At 32.2% G+C, this 21,719-nt stretch overlaps 1 long non-coding RNA gene across 1 annotated transcript; it reads left to right on the top strand.

The window, feature by feature from the left end:
- The first annotated feature begins 10,470 nt into the window (after positions 1-10,470).
- Positions 10,471-11,052, top strand: LOC149250773 (uncharacterized). The gene is made up of 3 exons (XR_016265958.1): positions 10,471-10,547; positions 10,738-10,824; positions 10,970-11,052. It is a non-coding gene; the product is annotated as an uncharacterized LOC149250773 (long non-coding RNA).
- Positions 11,053-21,719: the final 10,667 nt, after the last annotated feature.

The following is a 21,719-nucleotide window of genomic DNA, read 5'->3' as shown; positions in this document are numbered from 1 at the left end:
GCATTTAAGGAATATTGTTACAGGTTTGGCATAAAGCATGAGAAGATTGTGCCTGGTACTCCTCAGCAGAATGGTGTCACAGAAAGGATGAATCACACCATTATGGAAAAGGTGCGAAGTGTGTTGTCCAATAACGGTTTGGAGAAGAATTTTTGGGCTGAGGCAGTTAGGACCACTTGCTACCTCATAAATAGATCTCCAACTACAGCCTTGGATGGCAATATCCCTAAATAAGTTTGGACTGATAAGATTTGAATTATTCTCACTTGAAAATATTTGGATGTGAAGCATTTGTACATGTTCCCAAAGAAAATATAACTAAGCTAGATGATAAATCTATGAAATGCATTTTTTGGGATATGTAGATGAAGATTTCGGTTATCGTTTATGGGATCTAGTAAAACATAAAATGATTAGAAGCAAGGATGTTATATTTAATAAGTTAGAAATTTTCAAGAGGACTGTAGGTGAGTTGGAGGTCAAGAAGGTTATTGACAGGTTTGAAGAGCAGCAGGAAAACATCCCACCAATACAAGAAAATGAACAACAAATTCAGGAGCATGAAGAACAACAAGTGGAAATTGATGAAGAACAAGAAGAAGGAATCTTGCAGGAACCTTTATAGGAGATTCAACCTGATAATGCACCACCACAGTTGGTTTGCAGATCTTCTATGCTTCATAAGCCTTCACAAAGGTATCCTCCTTCAAACTATATTTTCTTCACTGATGAAGGTGAGCCTAATTGTTTTCAAGAAACCTGTAAAGTTGAGCACAGTGAATAATGGAAAAAAGTAATGGAAGAAGAAATGAACTCTTTGCTAGAAAATAAAACTTGGGAGTTGGTAAACCTCAGAAAAGGTATAAAGGCTCTACAAAACAAATGGGTTTACATAATTAAGCATGAAGGTGATGAAAAGAAGGAGAGGTATAAAGCAAGGCTGGTGGTGAAAGGTTTTTCCCAAAAAGAAGTTATTGACTTCATTGAAATTTTCTCACCTGTTGTTAAAATCTCATCCATTAGAGTCATGCTTGTTCTTGCTGCTGCTTTAGACTTAGAATGTGAACAGTTAGATGTAAAAACTGTTTTCCTTCATGGTGAATTGGAGGAAGAAATTTACATGGAGCAGCTAGAAGGATTCATAGAAAAAGGCAAAGAAGGCCTTGTTTGTAGGTTGAAGAAGAGTCTCTATGGGTTGAAACAGGCACCTCGACAATGGTACAAGAAATTTGATTCATTCATGTTGGAACACGATTTTCAGAGGTTGGAAGCTAACCATTGTGTCTATATCAAGAGGTATAATCAAGGAAAGTATATCATATTATTGTTATATGTGGATGATATGTTGATTGTTGGGCATGATAAGAATAAGATCAATAGGTTGAAGAAAGATTTGGGTAGCACATTTGCAATGAAGGATTTGGGACCAGCACTACAGATATTAGGCATGCGGATTATGTGTGACAGGAAAACCAAAAGTTTATGGCTATCACAAGAAAAATATATGAAGAAGGGGTTTGAAAGGTTTAATATGAAGGATGCCAAGCCAGTTGGTACACCCCTTGCACCCCACTTCAAGGTGAGTACTGAATTAGGTCCTAGTGATGACAAGGAGAAAGAAGAGATGATAAAGATTCCTTATGCTTCATCAGTTGACAGTTTGATGTATGCAATGTTATGCACATGACCAAACATTACATATTCAGTGGGAGTAGTGAGTAGGTTCCTTGCCAATCCAGGAAAAAACCATTGGCGAGCAATAAAATGGATTTTGAGGTATCTCAAGGGTACTAGTCATTAATTATGTTTTGGTCATGATGAGATTGTGCTTGAAGGATTTACAGATGCATATATGGATGGAAATATGGACACCATAAAGTCCACTACAGGTTATTTTTATACATTTTTAGGTGCAGCAGTATCTTGGGTGTCAAGGCTGCAAAGCATAGTAGCCCTCTCTACAACAGAAGTAGAGTACATAGCTACAACAGAAGCGTGTAAAGAGATGTTGTGGATGCAACAATTCCTATGAGAGATAGGAATAAAGTAGGAGAAGTATGTTTTATATTGTGATAGTCAGAGTGTCATTCAATTGGAAAAAAACCCATCATTTCATTAAAAAATGAAGCACATTGACTTAAGGTACCATTGGATCTTGCATGTGTTGGAGGAAGAACAATTATCATTAGAAAAGATCCATACAGATAGGAACCCTATTGATATGCTCACTAAGATTCTAGCATGAAATAAACATGAGTCATGTAGATGCATGGTAGGACTCGGTGTGACTTGATTCATGACTCTTATTTGGCTTCAAGTGGGAGAATGTTAAGTGTGAAGCCGAATTCATGCAAGATTCTATATCCTTCTACATCGCCATTAGTTTCTAGATCTCCATCTAAATCACATGCAGGATTCCACATCCTTCTACACCGCCATTAGTTTCTAGATCTCCATCTAAATCACATGCAAGATTCTAGATCCTTCTTCAGCCTCTATAAATTTGTAATTTCTCTAGCCAAGGAAAGCAATCCAAGGTCCAGGCCTATTACATAAAGCAAAGTGATTTCTGTTTTCCAGTGATTGTTTTATCTATTCCGTTGTTTCTGATTGAGTAATCTTGTTGTTTCTCCATTTGTCTATCTCTCAAATTATTCTTCGCTATTTCCATCTAAGTCTCTAAGTATAAATATGATGTGTGTGATGTATGCTCAGATCTAACATAGAAGCCATGCTCTTCCTCCTCCACCACTACAACCTCAATGCTCTTTCCGCATAACTTCAACCACTAACAATAATCATGGTCGTGATCTCTCAGCATATCTCTGCCCCCGATGGCCACCAGCAATGGAGGCAATGAAATCTCTCTAAGCTTGGGCATTGTGGGGTTCCAAGGGTTTCTGAATGAATGATCTTTGTCACTACCCACCAAGAGTGACAGTCGCCAATACACGTCATTCAGATCAAAATCCAGAGTGAGAATCAAGCAGAGCATGAGAGCCGAGGCAAAAACCACCACCATGGAAATATACAATTAATAGTAGGAAAAAATACTAGTTGAAGCCTTTTCTTGCACTGGATTTATTCTTTCCCACCAACTAATGAAAATCAAAATCAAATAAACCGAGTGGGAAAATTCAAAATGTAAAAAGTGAGCTATAAAATTCAAATCTCAAAATATAATCAAAATCTTGGATAATTATCAAATATGATACGGATAATATAGATCCATGATGCAGATGGTGAATCATATTGCATAAGCCATGGATCTCATAATTGAGTGATAGAGTAAGAATCCAATCGTTTATGAATTGAAATGTGATGGTAAAATGTATGAACACAATCAATAAATATTGTAAAAATTTAAAACGTAGGTGTCGTTTCATCACCTTCGTCATAGAAATTTTATTGGACACTCAAGCTTAACATTTATTCCATTTTCAAAAGGTCATCTGGAGATAGAGAAAGCTGTCCATGTTACACTCCGAAATTGTTGGAAAATGGGAAAACCTGTCCATAAAAAATGTTGGGAGTGGAAAATGTTCTCGACAATATATATGTAAAATAAAATAATAGGAGACGGGAGACAGAGAAAATTTGTCCATAGAGGAAAGAATATATTCTAATAAATTAATTTCTTGGTAAATTTTTATAAACATTAATTTATAATTTTATTTTATTAAAAGAAATAAAAAAATTAATTTAATTTAAATAATCAATATTAAATAATAATAAAATATATATAAATACAAAATATTATTTATAGATATTTACTTCCATTTTATTATGAAAATTTTTAGATTTTATTATTATAATATTGATTAATTTTTGGATTATCAATGTTACATGCCTAAATAAAACATAGCTTAATTTATATGGCACTAATTGATATAACCTTTTTTTTAATTTTAAATTAATCAGCTAACCTAACCTCCTTACCCAATTATAATTAAAAGTATTTATATTCATAATTTGCCCATTTATTTGTTGAAATAGTCCTTTCAATAGTTACTATGTCTCTCTTCTATTGACTTAACTCTTTACACTCTTTATATTCAGTATCTACACACTTCATTGGGTTAAACTATCCTTTTCTTTGCACTTTTTTAGTATTATGGGTAATTATTCTCTTGTCTACATGACATGTTAGGATATCTTCAATCTAAATACAAAGTATAATTAAGCTCATTGATAATCTACATACCTAAATAATGTATAATATTATAATATATTTGCATAGGTTGTTTGTTTACAATCATAGGCCCGCCTTAATTTGGAATCTACTAAATCCCTAGAAGAATCAAATCCCACAAGATGAAAACTTTTTATGAGTCCAAAACTTGTGAAAATATTTGAGTTTTGAGGGTGTTAACATTAATATGAATCTATGATAGTTCTTTATTATACTATTTATATCTATAAAAAAATTACATGAGAGAGTCTTCTTTTCGATTTGATTGAAACACTAATAATACATATACTCATATGCATATGTGTTTTGCATGTTTTTTTGGTTATATTCAACAATAATTTTAGATTATTATAACATTGATTATATATAATATATAAAATTATAAAATATTATAGTTATGAATATGAACCATAATTATTTTGATTTATATGATAAAAATAATACTAATTTATAATATTACTTACATATTATATTATATATATATATAGATATATATATATATATATATATATATATATATATATATAATATTTATATATCAAATTCGAAACGTGATGGTTACATAACGGTTACATTACGAATGATCATTATTTAAATTTGAAAGGTATATAATGAATTTAAAAAATCAATATTATTTGTAATTTTATTAATAATTAAATAAAATTATAATATAATAATTAAATAGAATTTTTATTTTGATTATATTTTTGGGTGACTATTAGGTTCTTTTTTGTTATTAGATCTAACTTCATTGTAAGATTTCATCTAATATATATTTGTTTTATAAGTAATTATAGACCACATCTTGCCACAATAATGTATGAGTATATTATCTATTATAATTTATTTTTTCTATTTGTTTAATAAAATTATTTTTTAGTTATTACTATTATTTATGAGTCTAATATATAATTGGAGATGTATAAGGAAGACTTATGTTATTCACTTTAATATATGTTTCACTAAAATATAATTATATAAGTTGATATATGCATGTATACCATTATAGAACCATTTTAACTCTCCATCTACCAAGTGTTAATACTGGTCAAATCTCTTTCTATTCTAAAAGAGGTTTGGTATATCTAGAGTTAAAAAAGATTTAGGCTAGCTTAATTTCACTCTTTAAATAGGATATATTCCTCATGAATACTATGAGGCAATACCATGTGTTCTCATAAAATTAGAGCTCAAAAACCATACCAAATCAAGATATCTCCTCTATAGTGAACTAGAAAACACCTCTTGCAATAATGTATCTTAAAAGGTGATGAATATAAAGATATTTAAATAATACATAAAGTTATATGAGTTAAAAATTTTAAATTCAAATCATTATCTAATTTTATGAAATTATATATTATAAATTTCAAATATTAATATTATTTATAATAAAATTTAATTTGTGTGGTAAATATATATTTTTATTATTTATAAATATTTAAAATAAAATATATTTAAAATTTAAATATAAATTATACTAATAAAAGATAGCTTAACTTTTAATATTTAAGCATATTTTATTTTAAGTACAATTTACATTTATAAAATATAATTTAAAATTAAAATTATTTCCAATTCATACCTTTAATCATTTATGATGATCTCCAAATAGAAACAAGTTTATTGATAAATGTCTCTTTTATTTAGAAGACCACCTATTAGAGAAGTTTATTTGGGGGATGTTTTCTATTTCCATTCCATTCTTAGCTAAGAGCAATAAAATTATGTTACTAGTTAGGTGAGGGGAGTATTATTACTCTACCAATAGTTGAGACTCAAGCTGGAGATGTTTCAACTTATATTCTTACTAATGTAACTTTTTATTAGCGATGGACAAAAAATTTCATTGATATATTCATGTCGAGATCTGACCTACTATTAATGTGGGTGTTTCAATATCCAGAATAAGAATTATGGTAAAATCTATGATAATGTAGTTCAAAAACTAAAATTAGAGTTAGATCATTTTTTAGAGTTCAAAGCCTTTACACAATTTGTTCACTATCTTGTTAAGGCTACTTAAGATCAGTTGGAAAGGAGTCAAAGGTTATGTGAGCTCCTGAAACAATCCCAATTAGCTCCTTTCGAAGGAGAAGAACAAATCAATACCTAGATACATTAGAAATAACATAGTTGAGAAAATTTGTTTTTTGGTTATGTGAATATTCGATACCGAATAAACCTCAATTATAGGAAATTACACGTTCTATTGGAACATTTGTAGAAGTGAAATCCCTTCTAAAAGAGGGTTTTAAGGAACATATTAAACATTTTGTATTTCAACAACAAAAATGAATATTTTATCATCTAATGAGATTATTCAAAACAAGAAAAAGAACTAAAGAATTTATTCCAATACATTGCACAACAACTTAGAATAATTTAAGAGTATTGCCTCATATAAGATTTAAACATATACAAGAGATTTAGAAGACCCATGTCTTATCCATTAGAGGACGGATTCTCTTTCTCTCTTCTATTTTTATTTTCACTCACTTTAGCATACATTGTATCGATCCACGTTTTTATTCATAATGAGGTTATAGGATAGGAAAAGAGTGGAATGTATTTCACACTGCAACAGAAAATTGATTTCAAGTGAATTGTGACACTTTATTATATAGTTAATCACTTTATATTTACCTATTTTTTCTATATAGGCATATATCTATTAGTGAGTAACAACAATCCAACTTTCATTGTTAACTTGGAAGGCTAGATGTTAATGTTGACATTAGATTGTCAATACCTTTAACATAGAACAAGATGATAATTTTGTGTCATTCATTTCCCTCATGGGGATAAAGAGTGGTATAAATGGAAGAACAAGAGTATTTATGTAAAATATTTGTGAAAGGATATTTCAATTCCTTTTTTTCTCTTTATTTTTCTCATTTCTAGTCAAACCCTAATTTCTTATCATACCCGTGGAATCTACGTCAACTTCTCTTTTATCCCCTTTCATCTTTTTTGTGAAGGGCCCCAAATTGTAGAATACTCACTCACTTTCAAGTTGATCCTAATAGAAAGATAAATTTGAAAAGTTTCAAATAATCAAAAAATTGTTCTAGTTACTGTGTTCCCTATTTCTATTGATTTTGATACCCAATATAACAAATTCCACCAAACTCGAACCAAATGGCAATAACCCAAGGTAAACCAAATTCATTATTTTATAACTATCCAGCTTCAATTTATAGTCCTTCTATCCACAAGTTGAAGGTTTCTTCACAAAGAAAAAAAACTCCTTCAATCCCCGTGGATATGTAATATTTGTAACCTTTTAAGCATTGTGTCATGTTATCTTAGAACAAAAAATGTATTTATGTTTGATCATTCTTGACCTAGATTACAAGTAGGTACATTATTCCTGGGTATTCATCGGGAGTTTTTTAAGCCTACCTTGAAATAGAGATTTAGATGGATCAAATATCCATGTGAAATATCCTTTAACTATTCAATTTTATAATGTAACAAATCATATTTTTACCACTAAACCATACCCATCATGATGTATTTGTAGCATATGAATCGCCCCACCAATAAGAAGATGAGGATTAAGCAACCTCTATTGAATTTTTTATCAATCATTACCTCACTTTCATCATTACGTGAATCTCCATCCCCGAAGATGAAATGCTTAGGTAAATAGTATTTCATCTCAGAGGATGGATCATTATAATTATATATCACCATTGCAAATTGTTAATAAAACAATAACTAATGGGTCTAATACAACCATCATAGTGAGAACAATGAGTTGCAAAATAACTCGTAGATCCATCTAGTTTTGTTTTAGTACCACGATGTCTATATGTATGAATAAAATGTTTTTGGGATCAATCACTTTTTTCTCTTCTATTTTTGGCTCCTGCAGACTCCTACCACTTTGTGTAGTTTCGATCAAGAACCTATGCCCATGACCAATTGATATCTTTTCAATAATAGATAAAACATATAGAGAACACTTTAATGTCTAGATAATAAAATTTGATACTAGAGAGGAATAAAGGGACTAATTCATTTTTGTAACTTAATTATTCAAAATAGCCCAGAGGGGCATCTTAATTGGGAACTATGATGTAAAACATGAGATTCAATGTTCAAAACCCATATAGAAAAAAGAAAAAAAGAAAAGTCATCTATTCAAAATGATTAGGGAGGCAATAAAGAAATGATAAAAAAAATCAATTTTTAATAGGTTTCTTTCTTTGTTTCACAAAAACATTATGCGAATGATTTTTTAACCTTTTTTTTTCCTAACTAAGAAAGCTAAGAAAGTTAAATATATATATATATATTAAATATTTTTAATTGAATGAAAAAAATGATTAACCATATTGTTTTTTATCCAACTAAATAACAATAATGTTCAATATATTGATAATAGAATCTTTACACACCTTTACCACATATTTTGTTACATAAACGCTTCCATCTTTGAGAGATAGCTTAGTAGAGAAAAGTGACATATTACTAATTTGTAATGCAGATCATCTATACCGATCCCTTTTTCTGCTCCTCCCCTTATAATCACATTTAAATTTACATTCGAAATTGAATAGTTGAACTAGATAGTTGAGGCAATTCTGTGGAAGAATTTATACGTATACTGCATATCTAAAAAGAGGTAGAAGTATCATCTACTTAGCTTCTTCCATCTTAAAACCCTTTAGAACGAAGAAGTGATGTCTCGGCTTCCCGTCTATTATCAGTGCCAACGAGAAGTAATGCACAAGTAGAAGGAAAAGCATGTGAGAGACAGTTAGGATAGTCATCAAATAAATAGAAGCTACGATTAGAGAACGCTACTACAATAGTTTGCAAAGGAGAATTCCATATTTACGCCATAAGACGTTCCCTCTGAAATGAACTTTCCTAAAATCTACTTGTCATCCCTGTGTACCGTTAGATTATGTGTTAGACGATTAGAAGATTGTTAATCATTGGATCCAAGGAAGGTAATTGAGTGGTTGCAAGTGTTCACAATCTGATTTCCCTCGGTACCCTTTTCCTCTTCTCCGCTCTTGCTTCCGGTGTTGTCGTGACAGACCTCTGAAATGGGCTCCATCGAACAAGGGTTTTTCAAACAACATGAGTTAACTTTACAGGATAGAGCAGCATTGACAACTATTATATACATGAAGGGCTTGTTGCTTTCGAGTCAGTGAAGAGAAGCATACAAGCAGAGAGATTATCAACTACATGAGTGTAGATGTTTAGAATGTTTCATGTTTCTATTACTATATGCATAGTATTTGGATTTTCCCTCTTCAATTTGTTCAGGCCTTCATTATTCCATATCAGACATTGGGCTTGGCAGCATTTTCAGGGTTGGCAGCCTCATTTGCAGTTATGTTGCCAAATTTCCCACTTGCAAAATTGCAAGAAAAATTTCAGGAGAGAATAATGGAAGAAAAAGACAAAAGGATGAAGGCCACATCGGATATTAAAAATTATGAGGATCTTTATGAGGATCTTAAAATTGCAGGCTTGGGAGACAAGATTTCTTCGGAAACTAGAAATTTTGAGGTAGGAAGAATATAGTTGGCTACAAAAATATGTTTACGCATCAGCTATCACAACATCTGTTTCCTCTGTTGGATCAATATTTATCATTGTTGCAACTTTTGGTACATGTATGCTTATAGGAGTGCCTTTGACAACAGGGAGAATTCTTTCTGCACTCGCAACCTATGGGACACTTCAGGGAGCTATGGGCATCCTTCCTGGCTTAATCCCTCAGATTGCTCAAACTAAAGTGTCAATAGATCGCATTGTGGCCTTTCTGCAAGAGGAAGAGCTGTAACACGATGGGTAGAAAAGGTATCAAAGGAGTCAATAGACTTCGCGATTCAAATCCAAGGAGGGATATTTTTGTAGAATCCCGATTGCTCTAGTCCAACTATAAGAGGTTTAGATGTCCAACTAGAGAGAGGCATGAGGGTTGCAGTATGTGGAACTGTTGGTTCAGGAAAATCAAGCCTTTTATCCTGCATATTAGGTGAAATGCCAAAAATATCAGGCTCTATTAGCTTAAGTGGTACCAAAGCATATGTACCTCAGTCTCCTTGGATACAAAGTGTGAAAATTAAAGACGCTATTCTCTTTGGAAAGCAGATGGATACTATTAGATACAATAGTGTACTTGATGCTTGTGCATTGAAGAAAGATCTTGAACTTTTTCCTTATGGGGACGAGACAGACATTGGAGAAAGAGGGTTAAATTTGTGTGGTGGACAAAAATAGTGAATACAGATTGCCCATGCTTTTTATATAAGATGTATACATTTATATTTTTGATGACCCTTTTAGTGCTGTGGATGCACATACCGGAAAACATATTTTCCAAGTATGTTGCTCTTATCCTTTGCAAACTGTAGGTTTGCTGAATTAATTAGTTTTAATGTTTTGATGGAATGATGAAGCTCTACAGTAGCACTCTGTAATTCATTGTTCAGTCTGGATAATATACATTGCTGGTTGTGTCGCTGCAAATTCATGTCCATAAACATCTAAGAAATTGGACTTTCTTGTTATAGGAATGCATACTTGGTATTCTGGGTTCAAAGACTGTAGTCTATGTAACTCATCAAGTGGAGTTTTTACCCTCTGCTGACATCATTCTGGTAGGTTTGAATTTCTTTCATCCTGTTCTAGTGATATTAAAATTTTCAATGTAATTGGTAAAGGGACAGTGGGTTTATTGATCATTTATTGAGAGGAGGAGATAAGTGATCCATATTTTCTTGATGTAAATGATATTCTTCACAGGTAATGCGAGATGGTGAAATTACTCAGGTTGGCAGATATGATGACATCTTACAATCAGGCACAAATTTTGTGGAATTAGTCGGTGCACATCAAAAAGCTTTGAAAACTATTTATGCTATGGAGAAATCCGAAGTGTACACATCAGAGAGATTTGTTGAAAGCTCATGTCCTGGCAATACAGCTGCAGTGAAAAATGCTACTGCGAGTGACACACTGGAGCAGTGCGGTATTCAGAACTCAATAGATGTAGAGGAAGAGGTTGAATCAGAAAACCACAAAGAAAAATTGGATAAAGAGAATAAAAATTCAAAGCTTGTACAAGAAGTAGAAAGAGAAAGAGGCAGGGTAAGCATGTCGGTATACTTGTCTTACATTACTGCTGCATACAATGGTACTTTGATACCTATAATACTACTGGCCCAAATAATAAGTCAGCTACTTCAAATATGTAGTAACCTCTGGATGACATCGGAAGCCTCTACAAAAGAAAATGAGAGTTCCCCTATGAGAAAGTTCGTTTTCATTCTGGTTTATGTTGCTTTGACATTAACCATCTCCCTGTGCGTTCTGGTGAGGTCTATGCTTCTTTCATTGGTTGGACTTAAAACTGCTAATCAGCTTTTCAACACTCTGCACAGGTGTATATTTCATGCACCAATATCCTTCTTTGATGCAACCCCATCTGGGCGAATACTGAATCGGGTCAGTTGACATTTATTGTTTTAATAGGCTAATACCTTTCCTGAGAGAGAAGGAAATATAGGCTTATAAATCTTAATGAATTAATATAGAGGCTTCCTTTTTTGTGATATTTACTCTGGGGACCTTCACTAGGAAAGATGATATTTGCAGTGGGTGTTAGTTGTGTTGTATCTCTTCTATGAGATCCATTTTAGTAAAACTGATCTGGTTTATTTTCTTTCTTGGTTGCATGTATGCAGACTATTGAGAGTGATTTGTTACTAAGTTCTTCTTTATGTTTCTTTTGAATGGGTAGTATGTACACACTACAGAATCTCAAGGCCTATACCTTGCCACCATTTTATGCTTAGTATTGTACAATCATGTCAGTCTGTTGTCACAATTTATTCGTGTATACCTTTGAATTAGGACCACAAGTTGGGCATGTAATTAAGGGATTTGTAGGTCCAGGATATTATTTTCTATTAGATAGACTAAGATTTTATCACTGCATGCTTGAATTAGTTCTTACCTTTAATTGATGTTTAGAATCCCTCTTTATCTCACCCATTTTAATTCTCCTCTAAGGAGGAGAGTTGAAATGCATTATAAATTTATCCTGAATTTTGTTATATGAGTTTTATTGTTTGGATACCTAGTATCCTTTCTTTAACAACAAAAAATAATTAAGTTTAGGGCATTATGCTCTATTATATGTTTTTCACAGGTATCTATGAAACAAAATGAAGAGTAAATATTAGATCTGGGAAGAGAGGATGAATCTATGGGAGGTCAACGTATGAAACATGAAAATTGTTAAATAAAGAAATTGAATAACATGTTAACCATAGATTTTAAATCTTTTGTTGATTTGTCTATTTTGCAAATAAATGGAAATGGTATCCATGACAGGGTTGATTTTTTTAGTAGTCTCTATGGAAGTTGAATCATCTCAACGTTATCAAGTTGAAGGAGGCTATTAAGGAGAATAATGAACTCTTTTTAATATTTGAATATATGGTATCCTCAACATTTCTCGAAGTCTCAAATTATTTTTTATATCATGATGAGTATTAATACATTTGTGTGCCTTGCTCAATTTTTCTATTTTATCTAGCTTATCATGTAAAGTGAAAATGCATTCCTGGAATTGCTACTACAAGTCAGTGATTAGTGCTCTAGTTTCCATACATTTCTTCTTTATTTTCAAGTGTTATGAAATCGTTAAGTTGGTATTCTAAGCATCAATACACTTTTTTTTGGTTAACTAAAATTGTTGTCATTTTCATTAAAAGGAGGTTGTAGTCACACTGTAAGGTGAATTAATATAAAGAAAAATTTCTGTTTGATATTAGGGGTTTCAAATGACCCAAAATTTCAAAATGAATGCCTACCATCTCAAAAGTTATTACATTTATGGAAACGTAAATAAAAAGCTTTATACTGTAAATCCTGATAAACTGAGTTGGTAACAACTTCCTTACAATGTGTAGTAAGACCTGGATTTAGAAGAAAACATGCTCACTAAGGGCATAGTCTACCTAAAAGTTGAACGCTAGGGCTACATTATCATTTGCAATATCTCTTTTCACTTGCTGGACTATTTCTTTATCTTTAACTGCTACTCTAACATAATCGATAGAATATTTGGAAGAGAAGTCAAAGGATGTGAGCTCCTAGCAAGACCCAAAACTAATTCATCAATCATATTGAATTATAATTTCTCTATTTTCTTGTCTTGATGAGCAACGAATTTTGATAAGTTAGTGTTCTTGTATCGCTGAAATTCAATAGGGCTTGTCATCTTGCTACTGTAGTGAGAAAATGCCACTTTTATATCCTCAACATGGGGCGTGCTCCTCTGATCTTGAAGCAAGTCTAGAATTTCATAATAGATAGTGCCTATGACCTCCATTGTTTTTATAACCTTCATGTTGAACAAATTCCCAATGCCAATGAAAGTACTGGGTGACTTCTAGGCATACCATTGATGGATCAAATGAGGTCATATCACTGAGGTGGAATCCAATATTGGAGGCCCAGTTCACTTGGAAAGATGGGTTAAATCCAAACCACTGGACCTTACCAGAGTACTGAGTTGAGGAAAGTAATATTAAATCTAAAAATCAAACTGAGTTGTCATTCCTTTAGTGCCTGCAGATATCAAACATAAGTAAATACAAAATCCCACCTTCACTGCTCAGAGCCATCATTTCATTTAATTATTCGTTCCTCCCCCACACACGTAGGAATGAAAGACAAGGTATGGCTAAATTTACTGCCCATCTGATGAACTCAAAAGTGACGCACCATTTTTCCATAATCTCATTAGCATTCATATCCTATGGTTTGTAGAACTTAATATCATGGGAGGTAAGAGTTTGATAGGAACCCCCACCATTTATACTCATCATTCCAACACTTATTTTCACAATCTCCTTTTCTATGGTATTATTCAGGCTATCGCAAGCCCTCAAAACCTGGTATTATTCTATAAACATAAAACTGTTTGAGATCCCTTAACCTCCTGTTAACAATCTGGATTAACTTGGGTTTCACATCTCTTCCTAATTATGATTGAGGAGTCTCCAATTACAATTAATTTTTGATTCCCCTTTATTAGATATTTTCTAGACCTTGATAATATATTAAAATGTCATCACTTCTGCTTGGTTGTTGGTGGATTCTCCTAACTCCCAAGAAAAGCTTACTTGGAAATTTTGTTCGAGGATAGATACTAACAAAGAGTTGTGATATTCAGGTATTAGAAGTTGGAAAAAAGACCAGGATACATCTATGGGTTGTCCCAGAAACAAGGGGGTCTCGTAAATCTCAGATTTGATGTCTGGTTAAGTCATGAGCTAAAATTAGATTATATATATATATATATATATATATATATATATATATATATATATATATATATATATATATATATATATATATATATATATATATATATATATATATATATATATATATATATATATATATATATATATATATAATATGTCAATTTTAGAAGATCCAGAGAGTATACAACTTGATAGGGGTAATGACATATACAGTATAATAAATATATGTAAAAAAAGCTATGCAAAACAAATGCCGAGGAGATTAGAAAATACTAACTCAATAGTTTGGATTCTGTTAATATAAAGATGCCAGTACAAAATAAGTGGCTTATCAGCGTTACAAATTATCAGTCACTCCACAAACTGATATATTATCAAACATATGTTCACCTTCATAACAACGTAATTTAACAACAGTTTACATTTTCCAATTATAAATTTCTTCACCGTGGTCAGCCCACCCTCCAGCAAAGTGTAAAAAAATCCAGCTAAAGATGAAAATTATGAAAACCCTCTTCAGAAAACAAAAATTCCTGATGGCTTGGGTTCCAAATCATATACAAGTGTGTTCCATTTCCTGATGGCTTGGGTTCCACATCATATACAAGTGTGTTCCATTTGTGTTTTGGTCCTGATGGCCTGTCTATATTTGTGGTATCGGTTTCACTTTCCACTACCACATTACTTTTATCTAGTGGGATTTTACATTTCTTTTGGCTGTTTTTGAAAATGAATTCTTCCTTATCGAAACACCTGGTTCTTCTCATTGCATATATTCAATATCTTCCAAGAAATGCCCAATAAGATTTTCTAGGTATCTGAGGACTTCAACTGTTTTATGAGGAGTGATCTCATAACACTGTGTTCTTACTGCCATCAATTTACCTATGGTCTTGCAAATAATGTGATTGGCCACCCTTATAGGGATCTTATCATCTTTCTTGGTTTTAGAGGTTGTTTTCTGAATACCTCTTCCCAAAAGAGATTAGAGATGATGCTCATCTCTGCTTGTGTCTACTGCTACATCAAAATTTCTCTTGCCCATTGTTAATGTAGGTACCTGTAAGCCTTTATGAAAGAATGTATTGTTTTTGCATATATTTGTTCTATTGTGAATTTATGATCACCATGTTCATCTTCATTCGCATTTAGTAGGGGTTCAAGGAATCCATATACCATTTTCATGGAATGCTTGTCTTGAGCAAGACTTGGCCCCTTTACTTTTAACTTTTATGTCCCTTAAGTTTCTATCACTTAGGTCAAGGCTTGTATCTTTTTGAGGCCTCTTCCTTGCCACTGAATTGGAACCCCACATAGGTATATGCTGTAGTGATCTCGATTCTCTACTTCATCCCCTATAGATATGAAATGGAAGTATGATTGTTCTTAGAAGTGCTCAAAATCATAACCTTAGTCTTGTTAGGGTTCACTGTGTTCTTACTCCCATCAATTTACCTATGGTCTTGCAAATAATGTGATTGGCCACCCTTATAGGGATCTTATCATCTTTCTTGGTTTTAGAGGTGGTTTTCTGAATACCTCTTCCCAACAGAGATTAGAGATGATGCTCATCTCTACTTGTGTCTACTACTGCATCAAAATTTCTCTTACCCATTGTTAATGCAGGTACCTGTAAGCCTTTATGAAAGAATGTATTGTTTTTGCATATATTTGTTCTATTGTGAATTTATGATCACCATGTTCATCTTCATTGGCCGTCCAAAAAATTATAGACAACTCCATTAAAATCAAAACATAACATATTTAATTTAAAAATAATTTATTTTAATACATTAAGCGCTTAATTGAGTTGATTAGTTGACTTTTGAATCAGGTGATTCGAACGCTTCTTCTGCCGGAGCGGCTCTCGCTAACCGATTGAGAAAGAATAATTTAATGGCAGTACTGGTTTGGTTACCATTTTTTAAACTCTGATTTAACTCAGGATCCGTACCAGGGCTTGGCTTCAGGTTCAGGAACATGCATATAATTATTAATCAAATGAACAGTCAGAAACGCTCATGGCATCTTTATATTTCGACATGTCCTACAATTTCAAATTGTTCAAGTTGTCACGTCAAAATTGGATGATGATTATTTGCTTTTAATATTTATCATTTTAAGCATTTGTTACATTTTTTCACATATCAGTGATTAAGCCAAAGAATTCCATTTTATTTGGGAATTATTATAATTTTTTTTTAAAATTGAGTCTGGCAATAAATTAATAAATTAATAAGTGTTTGTTGAAAATAAGGTATATAATAATACTTAAAGATAGTTGGGATTTGTGAATGGAAATTTTAATTGATAAATAGAAAATTTATATTGAAAGATTTATGTGATAGTTAAGATTTGTGAATCGAAATTTTGATTGCTCAATAGCAAATTTATGTGATTGATAATTTTATTTGAGAAATTTAAATTTAAAACAAATTATATTATTTTAAATTTAAATAAATTAACAATATAACATATATCAACTATATTTATTAATATAATTATACTACTTTATAGATTCCCTGCCTATTATGTATACTTATTATATATTCCAAAAAAGAATATATGACAACAATACCATATATCCTAAAAGTAAATAAGACCCTCACAAGTTATTACTGACTATCCATTACAAACAACATGTGAATCCCCACTTCAACCCTTGAACTTCACTAGATTGCAGATTCCCTGAATATTCCGGAATTGGAAGGACACCATGTCTATCCAATTCCTGAATATTCTAGGAATCTGGGATCGACTTAAAAATGCCCCACTTCAATGGCGTCAATTGATAAGAAGACCACATTTATCCAAAAAAAACTACGTGAAGTTGAGATGTTTACTGCATTTCCTATCGTATAAACTATGGCAAAATGTTCTCTTTCAGACTTCTCTCTGCACATAACATGGTGTTAGCTAAATCGGGTCAGTAACAAGCTCTCTGTTTCTTGGAAGGCATCAACTGATCATAGTGCAGTGGACACATTGATTCCTTCTCAACTAGGAGAATTGGCTTTTGCATTTATACAACTTTTGGGGATCATTGCAGTCATGTCTCATATTGCTTGGCAGGTCTTCATTGTGTTTATACCAGTGGGTGCAAGTTGTATATGGTATCAGGTATTCTCTGTATTTCTCAATAATAATAAATACGAAATTTCAAATTTTAATTTTCTGGGATCATTGCAATCATGTCTCATATTTCATGGCATGTCTTCATTGTGTTTATACCAGTGGGTGCAAGTTGTATATGGTATCAGGTATTCTCTATATTTCTCAATAATAATAAATACGAACTTGCAAATTTTAATTTTCTCAAAGGAACATAAATTGGCGATAAGAGAGTTTGATTTCTACTTCAAGGTTTGCTGTAGGTAGATCCAATAATCTGATTGAAAAGGATGTTATCAAATAGATTAAGTTGCATCAGGATTCTATCATGACAACAATTTATCTGTATTTCTTTGTTTCCATTCTTTTGGGCTTTTATAGTAATAAGAGAATTCTTGTAACTCCTTTGCCTTCCTTGCATGCAACAATACTACATAACATCAGCTAGGGAACTGGCTCGACTAGCATTAGTTTGTAGAGCTCCAATCGTACAACATTTTGGATAATCAATCTCTATAGAGCCACCATTAGAAGTTTTGACCAGGAATTTCGATTCATGGAAAGAAATCTCGAGTTGATTGATATATATATATATATATATATATATATATATATATATATGAGACCTAGTCTCCACAATGTTGGAGCCAATGAGTGGCTTGGCATTCGGATGGATTTTCTGTCAAATCTTGTGTTTGCATTCTTTTTGGTGTTCCTCATTCGCTTGCCTCAAGATGTAATTAGCCCAAGTAGGTACAGAAGCACTATCTTGGCTTACAATTATTTTTCCTAAACTGATCTCAGCAGACTAGACATATTCTTTATAATGAAATATGAAAGTAAATGAAATGGCACCTTAACAGGCACTCCAGGGTTGGCAGTAACATATAGTCTAAGTCTGAACATGGTACAAGGCTGGGTAATATCGTGCCTTTGTTATGTGGAGACCAGCATGATCTCAACGGAGAGAATAATGACATATTCACGAATTCTGAGTGAGTCACAAGTGATTATAGAGAATTGTAGACCAAACTCCAACTGGCCATCTAGAGGAACGATAGATCTAACTCATTTGCAGGTCAGAACTCAATACAAATAGACTCTTTTTCACGCATTCAATGCTAGTAATTTGCATGTAAGTTCATCTATAAATTTGATCCATACAATAAGGTGCATTATGGACCACATCTTTCGCTTTTCTTGAAAGGCCTTACATGCACTTTCCCTGGAGGCACGAAGGTGGGAGTTGTGGGGCAAACAGGAAGTGGCAAATCTACTCTTACTCAATCTATTTTTCGCATTGTGGAACCAACAACTGGCAGAATTGTCATTGATGGAGTTGACATCTCATCCATAGGCCTCCATGACCTAAGATCCAAATTAAGCATTATTCCCCAAGAACCAACAATGTTTGAAGGCACTATAAGAAATAATTTGGATCCTCTCGAAGATTGCTTGGATGATGAGATTTGGGAGGTTATTTCTGCTTCATATTCTATAAGCATTAGTATTTTAGCACCAATTATTCTTGCCTTGAAGAATATAGATATTTCCCTCAGGATCTTGTTGTACGTTTATTGTTTATGAATATACTTTGATTTTGCTTGTGCTTTCAGGCTTTGGACAAGTGCCAACTTGGCGGGATTGTACGAGCAAAAGAAAAGAAACTTGATTCCTCAGGTCTGTGTGTTTTTATCACATTCAATGGAAGTCTGAAGGAGAAAAATAAAACCTTTTACAGTAGCTATTTCTGCTATTTGCTTTCCATCTTAGTGCTCATGTTTTGTTTATTTTTTGGTGTCCTTGAGACCTTCCTGGTCTCTAGGCCCCCTTTTTTTAAATGAAAATTGAGAATCGAATTAATGGAATGATCTCTTGTACAGTGTCTAAGAATGGAGGAAACTGGAGTGTGGGTCAATGCCAACTTGTCTGTTTGGGACGGGCACTACTAAAACAAAGTCGGATACTAGTCCTTGATGAGGCAACTGCCTCAGTTGACACTGCAACTGATGGGTTTATTCAACAAATAATTGGCCACCGATTTTCTACCTGCACAGTCATTACTATAGCACATCTGATTCCATCTATTATTGAGAGTGATATGGTTCTCCTATTAAAGGATGGTATAACATTTATAAGTTGTTTATTTTCTAGTGTTTTGTTAAAGTTACTATTTTTTTGGACACATTTCATTTTTTACTTACTTGTATTTGTTTTGAATCAGGAAAAATTGCTGGGTATGACACTCCATCCAAACTACTCAGCAACAAATTTTCTGCATTTGTAAAACTTGTTTCAGAGTACTCCATCCAATAGATATCTTAACTAGAGCTTTGGACATTGGTCATATTGGGTTTACAATAGAATGGAGAAAAATCTTCATTTCCCTAAAACTCAAGCTGGATAAATGTACAATATAGAGATACAATATAGTAGACTATGAGCTACTATGTAAGCTCATTATTTTATGATAATATTCTATATTTAGGTCCTTAAGAAGAGTTCAATAACTCTTATTAGTGACTTTGACTGAATTTGACAGTTATGACTTTTCACTTGTTATATACAAATGGAGTTTACCCTTTTTCCTGTGTAACTTTTGTCACTTCAACAAGGTAATCAAGGTAATATTGGAGAACTCAGACAACTTGGATTTGTACAAGTAGTGCAGTTGGATGTAAGGTGCCTCTAACTAATTTGTCTTTTTTTTTTATGCTTTGATTCTATTATTTTGAGTTTCACATGTGCATTTTTTTGTTTCTATTTTAGTTCTGACCTCTATATGTAGTAATACTATGCTAATTCACATCAACATTTTATTCTCATTTCTACCGAACAAGCTATGTTATACTTGTCAAGGTTCATAGGTCTTAATAATAATAAGTGATGGCTAATTGTTAATGTGTTTTTTTCCTTCACGCAATGAACCAACTCAATTTTATTCATAATCTTTTACAGTTATAAACTTTTAAAGTTACCTAATATTTCAATGAGTAAGAATTTGAGAATTCTACTATCTAACCATCAAATATGCCTAAAAGAGGGAAAAAATATAAGAAAAAATGAGAGATGTACAAAATAGGCATAGGCTTTTTTTTCTTTAAAAGCAATTTATTTTTTATTTAATTTTTTTTCCAATCTTTTTTTGGTGTAATTTTTCCTTTTGAATAATGATGAAAATATTGGTTTGAGTGGTTGTTATAACTAATATTCAGTTTAACAAGTTTTGTTTTGTTTTGTTTTGTTTGTTTGTTTGTTTTTTTTTAATTAAAATTTTCAATATAAAAAAAGATATTCTACATCAACTTCAAAAAATCTTCTAATTCACCTAGTTGAGGTAAATTTTCATTTTTATCAAAGTTAAAACTTCACTTTAACTATTGGAGGAACCTGCACATATATTTTTTGGCACAAAAATTAAATATGTTCTTTTAAAAAGTTTCATACTCCATTAAATGTTTTAAAGTCACTATGATAAAAGTTCAACACATTCACTATGATAAAAGTTCAACACTCACTCACAAAAGTATAAAGTGTCTTTTTTAAATTAAAAGTATAAATTGTCTTGTTTAAATGAAAAGTTGTGTCTTGTTTAAATGAAAAGTTTAGAATGCACGTGATTGATTATAAGAGTGGCTCTCAAATTAAAATTGAAACTTTGAAAACAATAAAGTGTCTTCTTTAAATGAAAAGTATAAATTGTCTTGTTTAAATGAAAATTTGTGTCTTGTTTAAATGAAAAGTTTAGAATGCAGGTGATTGATTATAAGAGTGGCTCTCAGATTAAAATTGAAACTTTGAAAACAATTCCATGAAAGTACAGGGAGTTATCTCCTTTGTATCAAAGTATAGGGAGTTATCTCCTTAGTTTAATGTTCTTTCCATCCCAATTAAAATGTAATGAGGGATCATTCCAAACTTTCTATAGAATTCATACTATGCTTTCTCCCCCATTTAAAACTTTCTCATCATTACTAAGGGTTCAGGTTTTAGTGGAGTGAAATTTGGAACTTAAGACCATTGAAAGATCAAAAGTGTTAAAATCGGCAACTAGGGCCAAATTCCACCTTCCGACAATTCATTTGATGGAGATGATGATTGCA

The sequence above is a fragment of the Pinus tabuliformis genome, chromosome 7 (genome assembly GCF_031772625.1).
Source record: "Pinus tabuliformis cultivar Carrire ecotype Pingquan chromosome 7, CPIR1, whole genome shotgun sequence".
In the NCBI taxonomy this organism is placed as follows: Eukaryota; Viridiplantae; Streptophyta; class Pinopsida; order Pinales; family Pinaceae; genus Pinus; species Pinus tabuliformis.
The sequence above is the reverse complement of the archived record's forward strand: the minus strand, read 5'-3'. Positions and strand labels throughout refer to the sequence as shown.